This window comes from Apium graveolens, unplaced genomic scaffold (genome assembly GCF_009905375.1).
Source record: "Apium graveolens cultivar Ventura unplaced genomic scaffold, ASM990537v1 ctg6451, whole genome shotgun sequence".
Lineage (NCBI taxonomy): Eukaryota > Viridiplantae > Streptophyta > Magnoliopsida > Apiales > Apiaceae > Apium > Apium graveolens.
Genome location: NW_027419491.1, coordinates 75,942 through 84,920, shown reverse-complemented (window position 1 = coordinate 84,920; position 8,979 = coordinate 75,942).

Sequence of the window (8,979 nt, the reverse complement as noted above, 5' to 3'; positions counted from 1 at the left end):
TAAACAGAAATATTTTGAGTTGCTCAAACAAAAGGAAAGGGCTTTCATTACACAAGAAAATGACTGGGCAGCAGATGGTCTGGATGAGGATGAGGATGAGGATGTCAGCTATGTCAATCTAGCCCTAATGGCCAAGTTTGATAAAACAGAGACAAGTTCTTCAAGTAATCAGGTAATCATCACTAACCTAGCACATTTATCTAAAGCTGAGTGTAATGATGCTATCAATGATATGTCTACAGAATTATATCACTTGTGTGTTACACTTAAGTCTCTCACTAAGGAAATTGCTAAAATTAAAGAAAACAATTTATTTTTAAGTGAGAGGAATAATGTGCTAGAGCCTCAGTTTATTGAATTTGAAAATTTTAGAATTGAGTGTAAGATTGTTAAGGATGAATTAACTGAGTCCTTGAAGAAAGAAGAGGTTTTGAAGAAGCAGCTTGAACGAGAACAGGAGGTGATTAAGGCATGGAAAACATCTAGAGATGTTCATGCTCAAATCACCAAAGTTCAAGGTATTGAGTCCATTTGTGATGCAGCCTGGAAGAAGAATAAGGAGAAGCTGGAATCCAATGTGGTTGAAAAATTGCTAACAGATGTGGACTCGACGGATGATGAAAGCCATCCGTCGGATAACCAAAAGAATTATCCGTCGAGTGACATAAATCCTCATACGTCGGCTGTAAGCAAACCTGTGAGTAAAGCCAAACTTGCTTAGTTAAATAAAAAATATGGATCAGTTTCCATAAACTTCATTTCAGGAGAAACTAGTCAAGTGAAGAGGAAGAAAGTGAATGTTGGTCATCTTTCCATCAAGCAATTGAATGACAGACTAGAAAATATTGAGGTTAAAACAGAGGCTAAAAAGAAAAACAATAGAAATGGTAAAGTAGGGATTAACAAACATAACAACTACACACCTGATAAGTATGCTCCAAGAAAAATCTGTGTTAAGTGTGGTAGTGTAAATCATCTGTCTGTTAATTGCAAAACTGCCCTGCCTACTTCCATATCTGTACCACCTTCTATTCCCAACATGAGTGCTATGCCTTCTATGCCTATGAATGCTATGTCTGCACATAATATGAATGCACAATTTGCTAATAGGCCATTTGCACCTAATCCTTATTATGCTGCATTTAGTAATCCTCAAATGTCATTTAGCATGCCTTACTGGAATAACATGTTTGCTAATAGCATGCCACTTCCTGTTAATCAAAATGTGCATAATAATTTTGTTTTAATGAATGGTTTCAAAGGTCCAATTCAGATGACTAAGGATGAATCTGATATCCCCAAGTCAAATGAGATCAAACCTAAGAAACAAAAGAAGAAAGCTAACAAGGCAGGACCCAAAGAAACTTGGGTACCAAAATCAACTTGATTTGGTTTTAATGTGTGCAGGGAAACAGAAAGAATCTGTGGTGCTTGGATAGTGGTTGTTCAAGACACATGACTGGTGATTCTACCCTGCTCACAGAGTTCAAGGAGAGAGCTGGCCCAAGTATTATTTTTGGAGATGACTGCAAGGGTTATACTGTGGGATATGGCTTGATTTCAAAAGACAATGTCATCATTAAGGAGGTTGCCTTAGTGGATGGTCTCAAACACAATTTGTTGAGTATCAGCCAGCTTTGTGATAAAGGCAATTCAGTAACCTTCAATTCAGAAGCCTGTGTTGTGACAAACAAGAGGAGCAACAAAGTGGTTCTTACTGGAGTGAGAAAAGGGAATGTGTACCTAGTTGACTTCAACTCATCAAATGCAGAATCTGTTACTTGTCTTCTCAGTAAAGCAAGTCAAGATGAAAGTTGGCTATGACACAAGAAGCTATCCCATCTAAACTTCAAGACCATGAATGAGCTTGTAAAGAAAGAACTGGTTAGAGGTATTCCTCAAGTGGAGTTTTCTAAGGATGGACTATGTGATGCTTTCCAAAAGGGAAAACAAATCAAAGCATCATTCAGAAAGAAGCTTGATTCAACAATTGAAGAACCTTTGTAAATGCTACACATGGATTTGTTTGGACCAGTCAATGTGTTGTCCATCTCAAGGAAAAGATTTTACCTAGTAATTGTAGATGATTTCTCAAAGTTCTCTTGGACATATTTCCTTAAGTCTAAAGATGAGGCTAGTGAAATCATCATCAATCACATAAGGCAAGTCAACAATCATCCTAATTTTAAAGTTAGAAGAATCAGGAGTGACAATGGAACTGAGTTCAAGAATTCTGTTATGAGAGTATTTTGTGTATAGAATGGGATTATGCATGAGTTTTCAGCAGCAAGAACTCCACAACAAAATGGAGTAGTAGAAAGAAAGAACAGATCACTTATTGAAGCTGCAAGGACAATGCTTGAAGAATCAAAGTTACCAACATACTTCTGGGCTGAAGCTGTGAATACTGCATGCTACACTCAGAATATTTCTCTGGTTAATCAAGCAAGATGCATGACTCCCTACCAATTTTTCAAGAACAAGAAGCCAACTCTAAATTTTCTTCATGTCTTTGGCTGTAAATGTTATATCTTGAGAAATCAAACTGATCAGAATGGGAAGTTTGATGTTAAAGCAGATGAAGGAATTTTTGTTCGATATGCTGTTGATAAAGCATATAGAGTTTATAATTTGAGAACCAACATTGTTGTGGAATAAATACATGTTGTGTTTGATGATAAAAATATTGAAGGACTACAAGATGGAGATTACCATGAGAGCCTCAAATTTGACAATGTGAAGATGGTTAGTGATGACAGTGATGATGAAAGTGACCAAGAAACTACAACTAAGGATAGTGCAGAAAAATCTACAACTAATGAAGCTAATAACTCATCATCCATCGAGTTACAAAATGCTTCATCCGTCGGTAGACAATCTGCATCATCCATCGGGAGACAATCAACTTCATCTGTCGGTACTCAAAATTCACTATCCATCGGGTCATCAAAAAAGCTGAAAGTCAGAATAGATCACTTACAGAAAGTTCCCATTTCTCAAATCATAGATTCACAAACTCAGGGGGAGTTTCTAACAATCAAAACTCAATCACACATCAAGATAACAATGAGGCCTCTTCATCTAGAGCTAACATACCTCAACAAAGGAAATGGACAAAAGGATCACCCCTTTGAGCTCATCATTGGTGATGAATCTTCTAGAGTTCAAACAAGGAGAGTAACTCAAGAAGAATGTCTATATAGCAGTTTCCTATCTAAGGAAAAACCAAAGAAGGTAGAAGAAGCTTTATTGGATCCTGGTTGGATTTTAGCTATGCAGGGGGAGCTAAACCAATTTGAAAGGAACAAGGTATCGAAGCTGGTATCCAAGCCTAAAGAAAAGAAACCTATAGACACCAAATGGGTATTCAGAAACAAGATGGATGAAAATGGCATAGTAGTCAGGAACAAAGCTAGATTGGTTGCTAAGGGTTACTGTCAACAAGAAGGAATAGATTTTGATGAAACCTTTGCCCCTGTTGCAAGACTTGAAGCAATCAGAATCTTCTTAGCCTATGCAGCTCATGCCAATTTCAAGGTCTATGAAATGGATGTCAAAAGTGCCTTTCTGAATAGAGATTTGGAGGAGGAAGTCTACGTCAGTTAGCCTCCTGGTTTTGAAGATCCAAATTTTCCAGAATATGTCTACTATCTTTTGAAAGCACTTTATGGATTGAAGCAAGCACCTAGAGTCTGGAATAACACTTTGTCAAAGTTTCTTTTAGAGAATCACTTCACTAGAGGTACTGTTGACAAAACTTTATTCTTTAGAAATGTTAATGGCTCTAGCATACTTGTTCAAATTTATGTAGATGACATTATATTTGGCTCTACAGATGAAAAACTTTGCAAAAAGTTTTCCAAATTGATGCAAAGTAAGTATGAAATGAGCATGATGGGAGAACTGACTTACTTTCTTGGTTTACAAGTTAAGCAAGTTAGTGATGGAATATTCATTAGTCAAACTAAATACATTTATGATCTTTTAAAGAAGTTTGATCTAATGGATTGCACATCTACAAAAACTCCCATGGCCACTGCAACTAAGCTTGAATTAAACACTACTGAAAAGTTTGTGGATATTTCAAGTTATAGGGGCATGGTTGGCTCACTTCTGTACTTAACAGCTAGTAGGCCAGATATAATGTTTGCTACATGTCTTTGTGCCAGATTTTAGGCTGATCCTAGAGAATCTCACTTAGTAGCTATTAAGAGAATTTTCAGATATCTCAAGGGAACACCAAAACTTGGCATTTGGTACCCTAGAGATTCTGGCTTTGATCTAACTGGTTATTCAGATGCAGATTATGCAGGTTGTAGAATTGATCGAAAAAGTACAACAGGAACCTGTCAATTTCTAGGAAACAAGCTTGTGTCCTGATTCAGTAAAAAGCAAAATTCAGTTTCTACTTCTACAACTGAAGCTGAATATATTGTTGCTGGCAGTTGCTGTGCACAGATTTTGTGGATGAAAAACCAATTGCTAGACTATGGTCTGCAAGTGGAAAGGATTCCTATTTTCTGTGATAACACAAGTGCAATTGCCATCACTGAAAATCCAGTACAGCATTCAAGAACAAAGCACATAGACATCAAGTACCACTTCATAAGGGAATATGTAATGAATGGTACTATGGAACTACATTTTGTTCCAAGTGAAAAATAGCTTGTAGATATATTTACCAAGCCGTTGGATGAATCCACCTTTTCAAGGTTGGTAAGTGATTTAGGTATGCTTAATTACTCTTGAATCTTTTTAGATATTTTGCAAGTTGAAATGCAGCCAAAAATTTAATTGATTTTTCAGACTTGGATGAAATCTTGGCTAAGTCAAAATTTACGTCCCGACGGATGATCATTATCCATCGAGTTTGATCATTCGTCAGTATACAATTTGTTAATAAAATTAATTATTTTTCTGGAATATTTTATGTCTCGACGGATAACTGAGTTATCCTCATCCATCGAATTGTCTTATTCTTAGCCATTAATTCTCTGAACATTATCCATCGAGTATACTTACAGTTTATAAGCATAACACGACGGATAATTGATGGAATTTTTACAGTTATTTTTAAACAGCTATTTTGGGCAATTCTTATTGGTTACTTTTTTTATTTTATTATTTTTGCCAGTTATTTTTGAGATAGTATAAAAGCATAATTCATTTTCATTGCTTTTCTTTTATCATTCTCAAATCATCTGCTCTAACTTCTTTCTTTCTCAAAAGCAATTATCATCTCTCTCTGCAATTTTCAGTCTCTAACAATGGCACCAGTCGTCAAGATCATGTCTCAAACTGGATTTATTTATGAGAAGAACAACTTCACGGCTCTAGTGAACAAGGGGATTCAGTAGTCTGGCGACTACCACAAAATGATGGATTTTGTGAAGAACTGCAAACTCAACTATGCCATGCTGGAATCACCCATCATTTACTGTGAGGTTGTTGAAGAAATGTGGACGACTGCAGTGTACAACTCAACTGATAAGACTATCACTTTCACTATTAAAGGTAAGGAATTATGTGTTAATAGTGATATTGTTAAAGCATGCTTCAAGTTTCCTGATAATACTGTCACTACTCCACACACAGACACTGATATTATTAATATGCTTAATTCCATTATCTATGCACTCTCTACTTCTAAATTAAGTGAAATTAGGAGGTTGGGTCTTAGGAAGGAATGGAGTTATCTGTGTGATGTAGTTACTAAAGTATTTTCTGGTAAAATTAGCAATTTTGATTCAATTAATATCTCCATGCTCAACATGCTTTACATGCTAGTAACTGATATATTTTTCAGTTTTAGTGATCTAGTCATATTTGAGTTGGGGTTTAAGTTAGGGGAGCTAAATAAGAGGGGTAAAAATATTTACTATGCTAGATTTTTAATGATGCTTGCTAACCACCTCTCTGAGGATATTGTGCTTGAGAACCCAACCAACAAATTAGATTGTTGGGTTCAAGAAAGGAGAATCATTGCAGATTTAAACAGAGCAAACCATCACAAAGAGGTGCCACTCTTCTACTTACCAATAATGGAAGCACCTCAGGTAAGTGAGGTAATTTCCACTGTCTCTACTCTTACAACCTCACAAACTTCTTTGCATTCTAGTGTAGTTATGGCAACTGTGTCATTGACCCAACAGCTGCCTACCCAAGCTACCAAATCCAAAATTTCAAAAACAAAGACAAAGAAAGCCCCCTCTGGTGTCTCTCAAAAGATGCCAGTTGTAAAATCCACCAAACCTAAAGAGGGGAGTATGAAGGTGGGTAAGAAAGGTGAGGGATGGGGTGAATATCAAAGAAACCCTAAGGATAAGATTGGAGAGGTGAGTGTTTCCCAACCTAGCCACACTGCAGTTTCCCAACAAATTGCAGTACTTAATAAGGACATTAGCTCATTACTGGTTTCATCCTCCCCAAAGGATGTTACCATTGAAAAAAGCTCTCAGCCAAGAGCACAGGCCAAAAGGGTAAGGGACACAAGCTCATCCCAAACTTACACAAGAAAGAAGAAATCAAAGACCCTTGGGGATGCACAGGGTTCACACACTATGCAAACTGGTGCTAAAGACACGATCATTGCACCTTCTCAAAGTCAGGTTGATGTGGCTCCAATAAATTTGGAGTCACAGCCAAAATCTCTAATCATTGAAACACCTGAAACACCAAATTCTCCCACACACTTTTTGGATGTTAACATGATAAACACATCACTTCCAAATTCTCCATCTTTAACTCTCTTGGAGAAGCCAAAAATCCAAGCAAGTGAGCATCATCTTCTAGATGATTTGTTGGCTCACTTGCCATTTCTTTCGGAGACTGTAGAGACATTTGTGCCAAAATTTTCATAAATCTGCACAGAGTCCACAATAATCTCCACTCCAAACTCAACTATTTCTTCTATCCCGATGGATATCTTTCATCCGTCGAGTAGTGATTGTATCCCGACGGATAAGCTTAACAGCAGTTATCCATCGGATAGTCAAACTGCTAACCCGATGGATATTCCTTATCCGTCGAGTGTCTCTGCACAGCTTCAAATTTCATCAATTATTACAACTGTAGAAGACTTAGTAGTAGTACAATCACTCCTACGACTGAGGGAAGGGAGTGAAATGAGTGAGAGTCTGGGTTGCTCCCAGGAAAAAGGAGAGGAAAAAAAGTGTACCAATGCAGTCCATTTCTTCAGGACTGGCAATAGTGAGTGTGAGGAGTCCCACCTTAGATGATAAAGGTGAGGGTATGAGGGTGGGGAGCCAAGGTGAGACCTTGATGCAACAAAAGAGAGATCATGAGAGAAATGCAGGTACAAGAGTGATAAGGATGGAAACCATTGCAAGTGATTCAATGAATGTCAATGATGCAGAAAGGGAAAGGCTATTTCAGCAAGAATATCAAGCTGTTATAGATTCTATTTTCCTAGATGCTGAGACATTTACTCACCCTGTTACAGCTTACCAAACTCTAGTTGTACAGGGCAATGAAGAGGCTGAAAGATTGCTGAACTTGGTGCATACTACACAATCTTTACAAAGAGCAAAGGATGCAATCACTCCTATGCCTTCTAACATTGGCAGTAATTTTGAACTGGATGAAACTTCCTTTGGGGATGCTGGTGGGGATGATGAGGAAGATAGCATGAACATAGGGGGAGATGCAGATGTTCCTGCCTGGATGCTAACAAAAGAATGTTCCTACTCTTATCTCCAATCAACACTATTTAAGCTAATTCATGACACCCAAACAGCCATTCAGACATCTTCCAATGCCAGCACAAAGAAGCTACTCACAGCACATCTTGAAGCACTCCAGCTACATAAAATTCAAGCCCTCCAACACAGTCAAAGTGTGGATGCAATCAAGCAAGAAATTTCTGAAGTAAAGCAAGATGTCATAGAAAGGTTGGATGCTAGACTTCCTGCAACCACCATGACTGAAATTGTTCAAAAGCTAAGGAAGGAGGCTGATCTCAATAGGAAAGTTGAGGCCATGGACTCCAGATTATCTGCTGTAGAGAAGTCAATGGACAAGATACTTAACAATCAAGAAACTCAGACAGCTCTACTCCAACAGTTGGTGGCTGCTCAACTCCCTCCCACACAACTTGATGATAACAAAAAGGGGGAGAAAGGCTCAAGTGAGGGGGAGAAATAGCTCAACATTCAAGTTAGCAAAGTAATTGTGCATACAATTGCTTTCACTAAGCCACCAACTAAAGACAACATTGATCTGATTAATGAAGCAACAGCCACATTGAGAGCAGCTGAGAAGAAGCAGTTGAGTCCAATCAACTGGGAGAAGATTGATGAGGATATTCAAAAGAGGTTTGGTCTAGCAAAGAAGCCAGAAACATCAGCCATTCATCACTCTCAAGTCAGGAAAATCTCTGTGAATGATATATGCATGAACTATCTGGAAAGAGGCTAGACATCCTGTATTAAATCTCCAAAGGCTGAACTAATTTTGAAGCCAAAGGTGAACTATCCAAAATTCTCACTAAAGAACCCTTTGGACACAGTGTATGTGACACCAAAGCCTGATGAGAAGAAACTGTTGTCAAGATCTATTGCATTCTACAAGGATCCAGCTGATTCAGCATTAAAAAGAAGAATTTCCAAGGTTTTCAGGAATGGTAAGGAAATTTGTGTGGTGGCTGGACACCCTCAATTTGCTGAAGCAAAAAGATAAGAAAAGGCAAGATTGAAGCAAGAAAAGAACCAAGCTTCTCTAGATGCTAAAAAGGTCGAATAAAAGAAGGAGCAAGCTGCTAACTTGGCCAAGCTGCAAGCTGTGAAACCTACATAACAAATTCCTGAACAACTGAATCTAAGGAGCTAAAAATGTAAGAAGAATCACAGTAGAGAAAAAGGTTTAGATACAAACTTCATGTAAAGAGGAAAGTGAACTTTGATGAAAAGGATTTGGAAGATCAGTTTCCTAAAAAGTCTACATCTGTAACAACTCAGACAT